Source organism: Narcine bancroftii, chromosome 5 (assembly GCF_036971445.1).
Source record: "Narcine bancroftii isolate sNarBan1 chromosome 5, sNarBan1.hap1, whole genome shotgun sequence".
NCBI classification, from domain to species: Eukaryota; Metazoa; Chordata; class Chondrichthyes; order Torpediniformes; family Narcinidae; genus Narcine; species Narcine bancroftii.
The window spans coordinates 42,213,886-42,231,421 of NC_091473.1; positions in this window are offsets into that span (position 1 = coordinate 42,213,886).

Consider the following 17,536-nt stretch of genomic DNA (forward strand, 5'->3'; position numbering starts at 1 on the left):
TTTCTGAGGTCCTAAACTTTATGACTTTGTGATTTACTAAGTAGCAATGCAAAGCATAAAGCATCTGCAATGCATTATATGATGTTGACGCTTCTCAACATCCTGGATTCCTGATCTCTTATTGATGTGCTCAGATGGTAGTGTGAATAATATATGCATATGGTCCCATCCAGTGGTTAATATTAGATGTACCATTCCCTTTATACAAATTGAATTGAATCCATCTGTGTCTACCCTGTTAGATATTTACTGCCTTGACTTGGAAAAATATTAATGGTCATTTGGGCAAGATCTGAAACAATAGCTGTAATCCAGGCCTTAATTAATGCTTTTAAAGATAAAATGAATGGGCAAAAAGCTTGTTGGAAAAACATGGTTAACATTCACTTCGAGAGCTGTCTTGAACTCCAAGCATAACTCAATTTAGAAGTGACTCATAGAACCACGAAGAATTTTCAGAATCGTGACTCATTTTTGCTTAAAATAAGCAGAACTAAATGTTCAGATTTACCATGAAATGTATGAAAACCTATTCTTTGCACACTGTAAGTGCAGAAATGTTGTTCGATAGCCTGACAATCATGTCAAAAGAGAGGAATTATGAAAAATTTATTCCACACTCAAAAGTCCACTTGAGTTTATAAATAGAAAATATGCTTCTCAATTTGTTTGCAGTATAATTTTTTTTTAACTGAATTCTGTATTGGAGCATTTGGAATGTGGTAATTTTCATAATTAGATCCTATACAGTTCCTGAGAATACCATTAAATTAGCTAAATATTAATCATTGTCTTGCTCTCTCAAATGATGAGAGATGCCTTGTACAAAATTATCAAGATTAGTACTCAGCTAAATCATAAGAGATGAGTTTCAAATCCTTTTTTAAAATAACTATGCAACCCATGATTGCAAAATTAAAAAGGAACTCTCATCAATTCTTTTTTGTCTTTCCATTTACTTTAGTTTCAGCATGAGCAGTAAATCTAAACACAACCATTGTGTCATATTTAATTCCTATCTTCATTAAAATTATTATAATTTCTTTTCCATTCAATGCAGTGAATCAATGAACAAATTCCACATGTCTTGCTGCACAAATTGCAATGCAGTATTTTTGCAACTGACTCACTCCATTGACTTGAGCGTACAATATGTTGACACTTTGCATTTAGGAGGTGTCAGGTTGTGTTTGGAGTTTTAAAACTGTGTAAATGTGGAAGATCAAAATTTTGAAGGAAGACAGAAATGCCTTACTCAATTTTCATCCCTTTGTCATTTTTCAAATAGAAATTTGGTCTTTACATTTCCTGTTGTGCGTGAAGATGGCTTAGTGCTCATCAGTTGTCACATTTCCCAACAGTACAACAATGCCGACATTTTAGAAGTATTTCCCTGGCTTAAAGGATGTCATGGTTCGCCTAGTGGTTAGCACAATGCTGTGGCAGAGCCAGCGTCCTGGTTTGGAATCTGGTACTGTCTGAAAGGAATTAGTACTCTCTCCACGTGCCTCCAGGTGCTCTGGTTTCCTCCCACCCTTAAAGATATACAGGGGTCAGAGGTCATTTGGGTGGCATGGGCTCATGGGCTGGCAGGGCCTGTTGCCGTGCTCTATGTCTAAATTTAAAATAACAGAACTTTGAAATATCCTGAAATCATCACAGTACACACATATATATCACATGCATACATACATATACACTCACATTTAGATATATGCACACATATATACATGCACACATATATACACATACATACACACAGACGTATATATACATACACACACAGACATATATATACACACAGACATACATACACATACACACACACACATACGCACACACACAGACACACACACATACGCACACACACACACACATACACACACACATACGCACACACACACACACACACACACACACATACACACACACATATACACACACACACACACACACACGCTAAATTCTCTTTAGAGCCATTGTAATAACATCCATGTTGTTGTTATCAAAGGCAGTGAATGGAAGAAATGTTTCATCAACATGAATGCCTGCTTTATTTATTATTGTAGCATTCATGGCAATTAATTCAGATGTAATATTCTCCATGAAGATACTGTTATGCTGGAAAATATATGAGCACATAAAACTTAATAGAAGCAGAAGTACACCATCTCCTCTTGTATCTGCTCTGCACTGACTGATCTTCTATTTCGACAAAAATTTCTCTGCCTAATATTGTGATTCCTCTATTATCCAAAAATCTATTGATTTCTCTGTCTTGAAAGAAATCAATGACTGTCTGCATAGCCTATGAGACAGGGAACTTTATTTTCCTGCAAATAAGCATTTTTTAAGAACTAAATGTATTACGTGGTATAATTTGTGATATGATTTTTGTACTATTGTCAGTTGAGAGTTGATTGCTTTCAATAAAGGACATGTTGTTCATGACTGCACATATTATTTGCCTTTTAATAAACAGCAACACCTTGATCTTTCAGGCACAAAAACCTGTAAAAAAACCTTAGTTTCCCTCTTCACAGTCAGTTTGTTTACATTTCTTTATTTGTTTACATGTGTCGGTGAGTACAGTTTTTTTTTGTACTACCAATAAGTGGTAATTCTCCCTTGAAAAAGAATCTCAGGGTTGTATGTGATGTCTTGTTTGTACTCTGACAATAAATCTGAACTTTGAACTTCTTGATTTGGGTCAATGCAAAAATAAATATGAATTGAAGGCAGGACTGTTGAGATAAATGGTTATAATCTATTATCAGTCCTTAGTAAACTCAAATTGCTTCCTAATTTATCCTTCAAGTAGGATCTCAGTTGGTAATATGCCAGCGCTGTATCTCCAGTTATATTGTACTTATCTCTCATTTGTTCAAAGGATAAGAATCTACTTCCTGAAAAACATTGATTTTTATTTTTTCAATTTTTTTATAAACATTTTCCAAACACGAAATGCTGTGTGTTTATATGTTTGCATACTACATTACTGGCGTGTGTTGTAAGTGTGTAATTTCTGTTTTTCATATCATATCAGATGCAATTTATTGTCATGTAATAAAACAGAAATGTAATATTGCACAGAATTGCCTTTAGTCTGCCATAAGGCAGACAAAGATTCACCATTAGCACTGCCCAGTGCCCCTTACAGTCAGAGAAAGAAAAGCAAAAGATAATTCCCCAGAGTCACCAAGTGTCCAAGGATTCACCTCCAGCATTTCTGCAGCTGCACAAGACTCCAGTTTCTGTTCAGTTCAAACCATTGGCAACCCAAACCCAGTTCCAAACCTCTGACACGATGAGGAAGCCTTCAGCACCCAGGGTCCTTTGAGAGCCCCCCTTGCCCTCAGCATCTTCTTGAATCTCGTTTCCAGAACCTGGTTCTCACATGGGCCACAGCTTGGTATGAGTCCTTGACCTTGTCGCCAGCAGCTCACAGCCTATGTGGGTTCCTAGCCTGCAAGTCACCAACCTGTGTGTTGTCCTTCAGCCACAGATCCCTCGCTAGTCTGTCACCATCCTTGGGGTCAGAGTCATCTTCTCTGCTTCTCCTTCTCAATAGGGGTTGTTAGTGGTGCCCTGTGCCAGTCCAGAGACTGCAACCCCTTGAGGCCGCTACTGAACACAGGCACCACCATCTTGGGCCTTTTAAATCCTGTACAGAGTTGTCGGCAGTCAGACTAGGCGGTAGGACCCTAAAGGAAGCCCTGTGTCTTTACTCCCTGCTCTGCTTGGGTGTGTACCAGCAGCAGCTCTGCCATTTATTTCTCATTATTTTTAGCTTTTAGGTAGCAGTCACTGAATGCAAAAGGATCTTTGACTTCCACTTAAGAAGATTTGGATGAGGATTAAATATTATTTGTTTAAAATTGTTTTGAAGGCCATTCTAAAATCCTGATCACTACATCATTGAATCAACAGTAACAGATTGGAATTAGTTCTTGAATATATAAAGTGACGAGAGGTTGTTTGATGGACAGGTAAATAGGATGTTGGGTGTATCTACACAATCTGAGATTTACACAAAGAAAATGGTATCATCTTGCTAAATCAACGATAGACCTTTTGTTGGTTAGAAATCAAACTTGGCAATTGATGAGCACTGCTTGGGTTTGAAAATAAACAATATTTAAATCATCTTGAATGAGAATTATTGGTGAATGGAAAAATGTGGACTGAAATGATGCGTCATTAAATTTAATGGTAATAGATTCAAGATTCAGTGTTCCTTTATTGGCATGTTATTTAATAGGTGTAGTATTACACAAAATTTGCTGTGGTTTGCCATAAGGCAAACAGATTTGCCATCAGCAGAGATTGCTGGGTGCCTCTTATAATCAGAGAAAGAGAATCGAGATCAAAACTTTTTAATGGTTTTCAGGTGATAACTGCTCTATTCAGTCAATATTCAAAATAAAGACTTAAAGTCATTTAGGAACTCTGTAATTGAATGAAATGTGTATGTCATTATTAAAACAATATTGCTAATAACTATGTTGTTACATATATTATGCAAAGAGTGTGATTCTAAATCACCTTTACTTCATATCTAATAGTGATGGCCTGGAAATGGATGGAATTGGTCTAGGGGCAGCGGTGCCTGCAATGTGACCTGATGTAAAGTTATTAGACGCTTACTTCTTGGACTGGTTCTTTCCAGCAAGAATGTAGTGACCTCTCTTGGATGAAAGCCTCTGTATTCCCACCATGAGGCCAATGCCTTTATTTTTGACCCCAACGTTCTGCTGCTGCTGCTCAATACCAAGATGATGAGACAGCAGGTCCAACTGCTTCATCCAAGTCCAGAACTGCTAATCATGTACCTTCATGACATGCACATAGAAAGGGAGCAGCTTTCCACCAGCATTAGTGCAACCACTGCAGGAGTAGTCTGGACATTTTAAACTCAGAAGCCAAACCTTTTGTTACAGTATGGGATGAATTGTTCTTGATATTGTTGTTAAAGTTGTAATTTCGCATTGACTTTAAATGTCATAAGTATGTAAAATATATTTTTGAATTGTCCTGGACACCAGAGTATTGGTTATTGGTATTACTGAAATTGTAGTGGGGCTGATGAATAAGACCTTCACAACATGGCATATAGATAGTTCAGCCTCAACCATGATTTAATGCGGTGTAATGTATAGTCTGTGTAACCAATTATATTGTATCATACGTAGCCTCGTATTTATTGTATTTCTCATCGTTCCAGAACATAATTTCTCCCATGTTTCCTTTTTTATCTTTATATTTAAATCTTGTTCCCATTTTTGTTTAGTTTTACCATTTGTTTCCTCATTCTCCTTTTCTTGCAGTTTAATATACATATTTGTTATAAATCTTTTGATTAACATTGTATCTGTAATCACATATTCAAGGTTACTTCCCTCTGGTAAACTCAAATTGCTTCCTAATTTATCCTTCAAGTAGGATCTCAGTTGGTAATATGCCAGCGCTGTATCTCCAGTTATATTGTACTTATCTCTCATTTGTTCAAAGGATAAGAATCTACTTCCTGAAAAACAATTTTCTATTCTTTTAATCCCTTTTTTTTCCCATTCTCTAATAAATGGGACCCAACAGTATCTGATAGATGTTTTCGATGTAAAAAAGAAATGGGAACAACAATTCATGCAATCTGGACATGTGAGAGAGTAGAAAAATTTTGGGATGATCTCAATCAGATATTAAATAAAATAACAGAAAACAATATACCAAAGAATCCAGAGATCTTTCTCCTAAGTAACATAAAAAACAAAGAATTTGGAATTGATTTGGAGGATGCACAAAAAAGATTTGTTAAGATAGCCCTAGCCGTAGCAAAAAAATGTATTATGTCAACCTGGAAATTGGAAGATAATTTGAAAATACAACAATGGTATATAGAAATGAATAAATATATTCCATTAGAAAAAATAACATATAGTTTAAGAAATAATATTGAAATATTCGAACAAGTATGGGAACCTTACTTTAAATACAATAGCGAAAACCTACCGGGGACAAACATTACCTAAGTTGATGGAAGGAGAAGGAAAGAAAAGAATGGACTCTGTAGAATTTCTGGTGTATTTTTGTTGAATGACAACATTGTCTGACTGAATTAATGCAACCTAGATTGTATGCCTAAAATGGATGAGAGGGGTGGGGGTGGGGGGTGGCTTGGGAGGAGGGAGGTGGGGGGGGAAGAAAAAGTCACTGTAAATGTGTGAAAAAGAAAAAGTGTATATCATGGCTAATGTGATTTATGGTGTGAAAAATAAAAAATTAAAAAAAAAACCAAAAAAAAAACACCATGATTTAATGCTAGGGTTTAAACACTGGTTGTATCGTAGAGTTAAGCTTGCTTGGCTTAGGAGTGAAATAATACACCTTGTCAAGAAGGAAAGAAACCTTAAAGACCAACATGTTTGTGTGAGATTTGTTATGCACCAAGTATGAGGACATAATTCTGCAATATTGTTGAGTTATTAAAAGAGTCATTGGTTTCACATTGAAGGAAATAACTGGTTGAAATGCTACCAGTTTACCACCTTCTAGGGAACTTGTATTCTCGGCATTGGAGAAAAGTTGTCAGGATACTGCATTGAATATTTTAAATTTAAATTTAGACATAAAGCACGATAATAGGCCCTTTCGGCCCATGAGCCAATGCCGTCCAAATACACCCAATTGACCTTCACCCTCAGTATGTTTTTGATCAGTGGGAGGAAACCAGAGCCCCCAGAGGAGGACAGTGGGGAAAATGTACAAATTCCTTACAGACAGCACAGGATTCAAACTCAGGTCCTGGTTTCTGGCGATGTAATAACATACGCTAACCGCTACACTAATCACGCCACCAATATGCTTTCTCGGGTGTTGCTTTCAGCAAACTGATGAGGCACAAAAAAGCAGATTGTTGAATCTTGTCCAGAAAGACATTTGCTGTCATATTTCAGACATGGGTCAGTGGAACAGTGACTTTTTTGCAGTTTTGATGTTTCATTTTATCATTTGGACATTAGTAATATATAACTCTCATTGTGGACTGTGATATTTTTCAGTGCAAGAAAGACATTGCTATGGTTGAGGATTATACATCAGCCGAACTGCTGTTGAGTTTGGTATGTCTCGGTGCACTAATTCAACACAGAATGTGATTGGTCAATATATTTCAGTGTTAATGTGGTTAATTTGAGGGGAAGGAAAATGACTGCATACTGCAACCTATGTAAGTGGGATTGCTTTGAAAAGTGTTTGACATTTTAGAACCATAGAACACTACAGAACTGAAACAGGCTATTTGGCACATCTAGTCTGTGCCAAGCTAGCAGGGATCTCCCAGTGTCTATCCATTTCAATTACTCACCCAATTCTCTTGCTGACATGTCTGTCCATGGTCTCATGCACTGCCAGACTGAGAACATCTGCAAATTGGAAGAGCAACACCTCATTTTCTGACTGGGCACCCTCCAACTGGATGACATTAACATCGACTTCTCTGGTTTCTGTTAGCCCTCCCCCCCCCCCACACCTATCTTTCCCCGTCTCGTTTCCTCTTGCTCGTACTCTCACTCTCTCTCTCCTTTTCCCTCTATCTCCTTTACCCCAACTCTGCATTTGCAGAAGCAACCCCCCCTCAATTAATTCTAATGTTTCCTCACACCTGTCCTCCTCTCCATATCCAATTGACACCTTTTGTCGGTTGGTCTCCACTCCTCCCATTGCCCTTTTAATTCAGGTATCTATTAAAGCCATCAAATGCTACAGCACAGAAAAAAGGCCATTTGGCCATCAAGTCTGTGCTGACCATTATTCTGCTAGTCCCATTGATCTATTCCCATTCCATAACCTTCCAGACCTCTTCCATCCAAGTATCTATCCAATCTATTCTTAAAACTCAAGATCGAGTCTGCATTCACCTCATCAGATGGCAGCTCATTCCACACTACCACTACTCAATGAATGAAGAACTTTCCCCTAATGTTCCCCTAAACCTTTCCCCTTTCAGCTTAAAACTATGACCTCTCATATTTATCTCCCCCAATTTAAGTGGAAAAAACCTATTTGCACCCACTCTGTTAATACCTCTCATAATCTTGTAAACCTCCATTAAATCTCTCCTCATTCTTCTTCGCTCCAAAGAATAAAGTCCTTATCTGTTTAATCTATCGCTGTAACTCAACTCCTGAAGACTTAACAACATTCTCTGTAAATTTTCTCTGTACTCTTTCAATCTTATTGGTAATTAAGCAACCAGAACGGCACACAATATTCCAAATTTGGCCTCATCAATGTCTTAAACGTCTTCAACATAACCTCCCAACTCCTACACTCAGTAGTTTGATTTATAAAGGCTAAGTTTCCAAAAGCTTTCTTTACAACCCTGTCCACCTGTGACACCACCTTCAGGGAACAATGCATTTGTATTCCCAGATTTCTGCTCTTCCACACTCCTCAGTGCCCTGCCATTTACTGTGTATGTCCTACCTTGGTTTGCCCTTCCAAAATGCATCTCCTCACACTTATCTGCATTAAACTCCATTTGCCATTTTTTGACCCATTCTTCCAGTTCGTACAGATTCCTTTTTTTTTTGGAAAACTTTGTTTATAGATTTTAAAATGCATACAAAAAACTTACTAAAAACTATACCCCTACTAACCCCCCTACATCCCTCTCCCTGTGCAGGAGCTGTGGAGTGTATCAACCCTTTACATCTTTAAAAAAAACACTTACAGTATATCCAAACCCATTCATTTCAAATATGGAGACCATATTTTAACAAAAACAGAAGTGGGGACGTTGAACTCCCGGGCAGGAGCGGGGTCCTTGGACTCATCAATTCTTTTGACCCCAAAAGTTCAATTGACCCTGTGGTGTGCTGTTAGCCAGAATCAGACACACACAAGGTAAAGACTGTACAACAGGCTTTATCCACAAAGACTTCCACAGAGCAAGGTTGGCTGTGGCTGCAGCAACTCTGAGTGAGGCCTCGGGAGACTGGCGCAGGCTTATATCCCGGAGGGTGATTGACACCCGACCGGGTGGGGCTTGATCCATTCAGGCCAATTGATTGACATCCGGCCAAGTATCCTGTCCCCTTACACTCCTGAAGGTACAGAGGTTGTCCCCTGCAGTAGGCTAGTGGTGTCCCACCACAGGCCCTTCAGCATTTATTGACCCCCCCCCTTCGATCACCTGGCATTTTTATACCTCTTGGATAGCCTCATTGACCGCCAAGGGTCGATATTGACCACTTTGGAGACCCATAATCTACCAGTTCCACTGGGAGTTCATCCCATCTTCTGAGTGAAGAAGTTTCCCCCCCATCCCCCCCCCCCCCATGTTCCCCTGAAACATTTCACCTTTCACCTTAACACATGTCCTCTAGTTCCTCTATCACCCAATCTCAGTGGGAAAAGCCTCTTTGCATTTACTCTATCTATACCCCTATTAATTTTGTGGACCTCTATCAAATCTCTCCTCATTCTCCAATGCTTTAGGAGATAAAGACCAAAATTATTTAATATTTTCCTGTAACTCAGCTGCTCAAGTCTTGGCAATATCCTTGTAAATCTTCTCTGCACTCTTGCTATCTTATTGGTATCTTTTCTGTAGGTAGCTGCTCAAAACTGCACACATTTGTGCAAATTCGTCATAACATCTCTAATCCTGTACTCATTAGTTTAATTTATGAAGGCCAGTGCGCCAAAAGCTTTTTTTATGACCTGATATACTTGAAACACTACTTTCAATTAATAATGTATCTGAAGTCCCAGATCCCTCGGTTCTACAGCACTCCACATTTCCCTACCATTTACCTTGTATATCCTACCCTGATTTGTCTTTCCAAAGCATCAAAGTACACCGGACCCATTTTAATTCATTTATTGAAGAAACTGCCCTGACCCACTAAGAGAATGATGCCTCATATGCCAGGCTGCTGTTCAATGACTTCAGCTTCTGGAGATCGTTCCCCAGAGGCTGGTGGAGAAATTGCCATTGCTGGGACTCAACACCCCCGCTCTGTAACTGAATTCTTGAATTCCTAACAGAAAAACCTCAGACTGTCTGGGTTGGTAGCAGAACGTCGAGCACCATCACGCTGAGCGATGATGCACCTCAGGGCTGTGTGCTCAGCCCTCGCCTGTTCATCCTACTGACCCACAGCTCCATCACCAGACCAACAGTGTCATCAAGTTATACAGATGGTATGTCAGTAGTTGACCTCATCAGGTGGAAAATCTAGTGTGAGATCTGGACTTCTGGAGGCCCAGCAACAACTACCCTCCACTATACATCAATAGCTCTGTTGTGGAGAGAGAAGAGAGCACAAAGTTCCTGAGAAGATTGAAGCAGGCAAGGCTAAGGCCACCATCATGTCAATGTTCTACAGGTGTTCTATTAAGAGCATCCTGGCCGGCAGCATCACAGAGTGGATTGGTTGCTGCAGAGAAATGGATCGAAGGTCAATCCACAGGACCTTAAGAGTGGCAGAGAGGGTCATTAGAGTCTCCCTCCCACTCCCTTCCACCATCCCACTCCCCCATTGACACGATCTACCAAGATTGTTGTGTGAAGAGGGTGCACAAAATTGGTGAGGATCCCTTCTACCCTGTACACAGCATCTTTCAGCTACTCTCGTTGGGAAAGAGATACAGGAGTATCGGAGCCACCACCATCAGACTGAAGAACCACTTCCCGAGGTCAGTGAGAATGCTGAATGACCAAAGGAACTGCTCACACTAACCACCTGAGACTCTCATATTCACAAAACAAAATATATTTATTTATTTTTATATATGAATATTTGTCTGTTTGTGTGTTAGGTATGGCTGTGTGTTTGCATGTTTTGCGCCAAGGACTGGAGAATGCTGTTTTGTCAAGTTGTACTTGTGAAATTAGATGACAATTGACTTGAATTAACAATAGCCTCTTTCACACTTGCAAATTGTCAGGAATTAGAGTCTAGTGTGAAACGAAAATCTTCTCAACACCAGCATGAGATGATGTCATCTCACGCTGGGGATAGACTCCCTCGATCTCTAGTACAATTCCTGGCATCTGCAGATGCTGGCATTGTAATGAGGCAAGTGTAGAACAGGTAATTGCATTCTGGGATAGAAATGACCCAAGTTTTTTTTGCGCGAGTGCAGGAATGTGAAGGAAGAAAAGATTAAAATGAAGGTATAAACTTGCAGTGGGAAAGTCACAGCAGGGGAGAGAGTGAGAGGAAATAAATGGCAGTAGTGAACAATTTTTAAACAGTGTGGGAAAGTTGGTAGTGTTATAGCGCACAATTTATAAAGACCATGGGAAAACATTATGTGGACCTGACTTCCCAGAATGCCGTGTGGCAGAGGAACCCCTCCATGAGTTCTCCATGCATGCATCTGTGCATACAATCCTTCCTCTGTCGCACGGCATTCTGGGAGGGCAGGTCCACCATTGGAATTTTGCGGAATAGCGCTACCAACTTTCCCCACACTGTTTAAAATTAGTCTGCTATTGCTATTTCTTGCTAGCACTTTCCCATGGTCCCTTATAAAGCTTTATATTGGTCAGCACAAAAACAGCAAGGGGTGAAGGGTTCATACTGCGCTGTAGATAAAGCTTAATTATGTTATAATTAAATATAAGATCATAATACATTGATCAGGATTTAGGTCAGGTCCACCATCACTCGATGTGTCATGATGTCACCGGTAGAAAGTAGAACAATCCTAACCTCAGGGATGGCTCTTTGCAAGTGCGAAAGTGTGCAGTGTCCCTGTTAAGAGTGGCCAAGTGTGAACAGCAAAAACATCATTCCTATCCCAGGACACTGAAGGACTGATTTAGTGGGACGCAAGTGTAAAAGGGGCTGTCCACTTGTCCATCTGCCATGTTGCAGCACATTTTTCCAGCTGGTCCAGATCCTGCTTTAAGCTTTGGAAGCGTTTATCACTGTCCACTGCACCCCCAATCTAAGTTCCATCTGCAAATTTGCTGATCTAATTGACAACATTACTATTCAGATCATTGATGTAGATTACAAACAAAAATGGACCCAGCACCGATCCTCAGTGAAACAACCATCCACTACCACTATCTGGCTTTTCCTGCAAAGCCAATGTCTAATCCATTTTTGACCTTATCCTGAATACTAAGCGACTCTACCTTTTTGACCAACCTCGTATGTGCGACCTTGTCAAAGGCCATACTAAAGACCATGTAAATTACATCCTCTGCCTCCTTTTCATCAACTTTCCTGGTAATCTCCTTGAAAATCTTTGAGATTGTTAGAATTGCCTTCTACATACAAAGCCAAATTTACTGTCCCTAGTCAGTCCCTGTTTATCCATGCATTTGTATATCCTGCCTCTTAGAATACCTTCCAGCAATTTACCCACCATTGACATTAGGCTCACTGGCTTATAATTTCCCAGATTATTCTTAGAGCCTTAAAACAAGAGGACATGAGTTAAGAATTAAGGGGCGGAGGTTTAGAGGTAACATGAGGGGGAACTTCTTTACTCAGAGAGTGGTAGCCGTGTGGAATGATCTTCTGGGAGAAATAGTGGCGGCGGAGTCAATTGTATTATTGAAGAAAAGGTTGGACAGGTATATGGATGAGAAGAAGATGGAGGGTTATGGGCATTGTGCAGGGAGGTGGGACTAGAAAGGGGTGTTTGGTTTGGTGCGGACTAGAAGGGCCTAATGGCCTGTTTCCGTGCTGTAATTGTTATATGTTATATACAATATATATTAAACAATGGAACAACATTAGCTATCCTCCAATCTTCTCCAACCTCACCTGTGGCTCAGGCCATTTGAATATCTTTGGGGGGCCCTCACAATTCCTGCACTAGCCTTCCTTGAGGTTAGAGGGAATATTTTTGTCAGACCTTCAGGATTTATCTACCTTATTTACCAAAGCTAGCAAGCACCTCCTCCTTTATTGTCCGTAAGAGGTTAACATAACCTAACTTCTCTTTTGCCACATTTCTCTTGACTCAGTGTCCATCTCCCAGGTAAATACAGATGTAAAAAATCCATTTAAGATCTTCCCCATCTCTTTTTGCTCTATACATAGATTATCATGCTGATTTTGAAGAGGACTCATGTCATCCCTTGCAATCGTTCTGCTCTTAATATATTGGTCGAATCCCTTGGGACTTTCTTTTATCTTGTCTGCCAGAGCCATCTCATGCCTTCTTTTAGCCTATCCGGTTTCCTTCTTAAATGTTTTCTTGCATTTAGTTTCTTCTGAAGTACTTTGTTCATTCATGCCCATACCTGCTACGTATCTCTTTATCTTCTTAATATTGCTCAAAAACCAACGTTCCTTCTACCTGTTAGACTTGCCTTCAACAGGAACCTACAAACACTGTATTCTCAAAATGTCACCTTTGAAGGCCTCCCACTTATCAGGCACACTTTGACAGAAAACAATGTATCCCAACCCACATTTGACAGATCCTTATCTCATCAAAATTGGTCTTTCTCCAATTTAAAATCTCAGCCAAAGGACTGGACCTATCCTTTTCCATAATTATCTTGAAACTAATGGCATTATGATCCCTAGATCCAAAGTGTTCCCTGACACACAATTCTGATGATTGTCTTGTCTCCTTTTCTGATAAGACATACAATATTGCACTCTAGTTGGAATCGCTATATTTTAATTAAAGAAACATTCCTGAACACATTTGACAAACCCATCCCTTTTACAGTATGGAAGTCCCAGTCAATATGTGGAAAGTTAAAATCCTCTCCTGTCACAACATATGAAAAGAAATGCATTATCGGAAAGTGTACCATCAATCACTTTTGTAGAAGAAATAGACAGACTGTTTTCTAAATGGGAGAAAATTGAAAATTCCCAGATGCGAAAAGACATGGGAGTCCTCGTGCAGGAGAGTCTGAAAGTAAACTTGGAGGTTGAGTCAGTTCTAAACAAGGCAAATGCAATGCTGGCATTCATTTCAAGAGGATTCAAATATAAGGGCAAGGATGTGATGTTGAGGCTTTACAAGAAGTGCTGAGAGGGATCAGAGGAGGTTCACGTGGATGATTCCAGGAATGAAAGGGTTATCATTTGAGAAATGTTTGACAGCCCTTGGACTGTACTTGCAATTTAATGAGAACAAGAGGGCATCTTTTTGAAACATTCTGAATATTGAAGGGCATTGACAAAGTAGATGTAGAAAGGTCATTTCCCATAGTGGGAGAGTCTTGGATGATAGAACCGAGATGTGGAGAAATTTCTTTTGCTAATAGGTGATGAATCTATGGAATTTGTTGCCACGGGTGGTTGTAGTAGCCAAGTCATTGAGTGTATTTAAGGCAAGATTGATAGCTTCTTGATTAGCCAGGGCATCAGAGGTTATGGGGAGAAGGCTGGGCAGTGGGGGTGAGTGGGAAAATGCATCAGCTCATGATTGAATGGGCTGAATATCCCATTTCTGCTCCTGTGTTTTATGGTCTTTATGTTTCTTGTAACTGACTGCTTTTTCTCTACAAAGTTGCTGCTCCAATTTTGCTGACAACATGGCCTCAGGGAAATTCATTCATCTTGTTCAATGACATGTACATCACAAACAGACTTTTCTTGATGCTGTGACATGTAGTTTGTGTCCAGTTACTTTAGGCTGTCATTACTAGACTATACACATACAGATTTCCTAGTATGGTTCATCCCAATGGAGGGACAATATGGCCTAATGCGTGTAAACCCAGATGAAGCAAAAAGTTAACTCCATGCTTAATGATCAAATCCGCTTCTAATTATTTATTTCATTGGTGTACGTTGTGCAAATATGCCTTCCAAATAAACACTGATTGATGAGTATTTTCACCATGAAGAAAAGTCCTTGGGACAGCCTTTGAAGGATATATTTTCAGGATCTATTGACAAATCACCTGGGAGACATGCAATTAGAAAGATGCATCCTGAAATTGCACCTTATTCACCTTTACTATTGTGTGGTCTTTGTCAAATCCTCACGGTTCAGCTTTGAAAAGAGAATAAGTGGAGCTGATCTATTGGGGAAATTATTGTCTTGGTTTCTCTAAAAGGTTCATGCTTTGTACTGGAAAATACTGCAACCTTGAGTGTCAACTTGAATAAATAGTTCAATGCAGCAGAATTCAAAACATTGTGCCAAAACAGTTTTACTTTATGCTACTCCTTCCAAGAAGTTATGTGAAATCTTCATGAGTCACTAATAGACCACAATTAAACAACAAATAGCTTGACATCCCATTGAGTCTGATGCCATTGACCTATAAGCATTATTTCCCAAATTTTCCTTTTGGTCAGCAGTGAGAGATAAGTTAGTTCGTGGTCCCCTGTCATGTTTCTCATCATTATTCTTCTTCTTGATGTGCTGGACCAATTTGATCGTCTTTTATTCATAAGGATTCAAGTGGTTGTTTCATGAGAAAATTATGTTCACATTCAGATAGGTCATCCTATAGTTTAACGTTCTGCTGTAAATATAATTCAGATAGCATTTTTCCCTCCACGTCACTTTTTTCTTGTTTTCCCCTATCTGTAACATCACATGTTCAGATGGACACATGATCCACATCCCTGCCCAATACTTGATACACTTGTAGAATATCTCAAACATCGGGCACACAAAACTCAAAACGGTCAACCAGTTTACCTATCTCGGCTGCACCATTTCATCAGATGCAAGGATCGACAACGAGATAGACAACAGACTCGCCAAGGCAAATAGCGCCTTTGGAAGACTACACAAAAGAGTCTGGAAAAACAACCAACTGAAAAACCTCACAAAGATAAGCGTATACAGAGCCGTTGTCATACCCACACTCCTGTTCGGCTCCGAATCATGGGTCCTCTACCGGCATCACCTACGGCTCCTAGAACGCTTCCACCAGCGTTGTCTCCGCTCCATCCTCAACATTCATTGGAGCGCTTTCATCCCTAACGTCGAAGTACTCGAGATGGCAGAGGTCGACAGCATCGAGTCCACGCTGCTGAAGAACCAGCTGCGCTGGGTGGGTCACGTCTCCAGAATGGAGGACCATCGCCTTCCCAAGATCGTGTTATATGGCGAGCTCTCCACTGGCCACCGTGACAGAGGTGCACCAAAGAAAAGGTACAAGGACTGCCTAAAGAAATCTCTTGGTGCCTGCCACATTGACCACCGCCAGTGGGCTGATATTGCCTCAAACCGTGCATCTTGGCGCCTCACAGTTTGGCGGGCAGCAACCTCCTTTGAAGAAGACCGCAGAGCCCACCTCACTGACAAAAGGCAAAGGAGGAAAAACCCAACACCCAACCCCAACCAACCAATTTTCCCCTGCAACCGCTGCAACCATGTCTGCCTGTCCCGCATAGGACTTGTCAGCCACAAACGAGCCTGCAGCTGACATGGACATTTACCCCCTCCATAAATCTTCGTCCGCGAAGCCAAGCCAAAGAAAAGAAATGTTTGGAGTAGACTGACTAGATTAATAATAATTTTTAAAAAGTTTTACATTTTAGCATTTAGGTTCAGATCAGAGCATGCACTTTTAATTGCCCTGAGTGGATAATGTAATTCAGTAATCAGTGATTTTGACATCTGAGAAACTGGCACTGATTTGTGCACTGGTATTCATATTGCATTACAGATGTCTGTTAGACTTGTACCCCCAGAGATGCTTACATCAGTTGATAAACAAAATCAAAACTTGTGAAACGGTGATAGTTTGGGATAACACTGTTGCAGAGCTAAAATTTTTTTTTAGAAAAAGTGGCAGAATTAATTCATTACTTATGGTCTTAATTTATGGAAATGCTGGAAGTAGAACCTTCAAAAGTAGAATTCTACTGATTCCTTAAAAATTAAGGAGCAATGAGCATAGAGGCGGAGACCCGACCGTCCACGCTTTCAACTGGAAGTATCACTTGGATCCTTGTGAACAACCAGTCAAGTGTGGCCCTTTTAATGGCTTGAATCTATTGCGATGATGCAGCTCCATGTTATAACCTTTAGGAGTTAATGGGAAATATGTAACTCCTATTAATCACTGAAATTGCTAGTTTGCAAAGAATATATTTTTATTTGGAATGTCACTTATTTTTAATAGTTCAGCTTTTATATTAAACTGGAATGTAATAGTATCTGCACTCCTGATTTGCAGCCTTAGTTGTAGCCTGGCAATATGTGGCAAGTGCTAAGTAGGGAACAGCATGCTCTCTCCTGTGAAGTGTTGTGGTTTGAGTTCAGCAGTATTTTTATATCTTCATCCTTATTGCAGGCTTGGAAGAATCCTTTGATAAGGTTCATATTTTACCCTATAGGAAATGGCAGATGGAAAGTAAAATAACATGAAAGAATTAATCTAACAATATATTGAGTGAAAGTCTTCCCTGCCAGTTGCCTGTTTCATTTGACAACTGTTGATCAGTTTCTCCTTTTGATAATGAGAGAAGAATTTGAAAGATATTAATGTGACATGAACATTTGACCTGCAAGCTATACATGCATGCCTTTGCAATATTGACAAGTGAAGATAGCCTTCATGGAATTGATTCTTAAC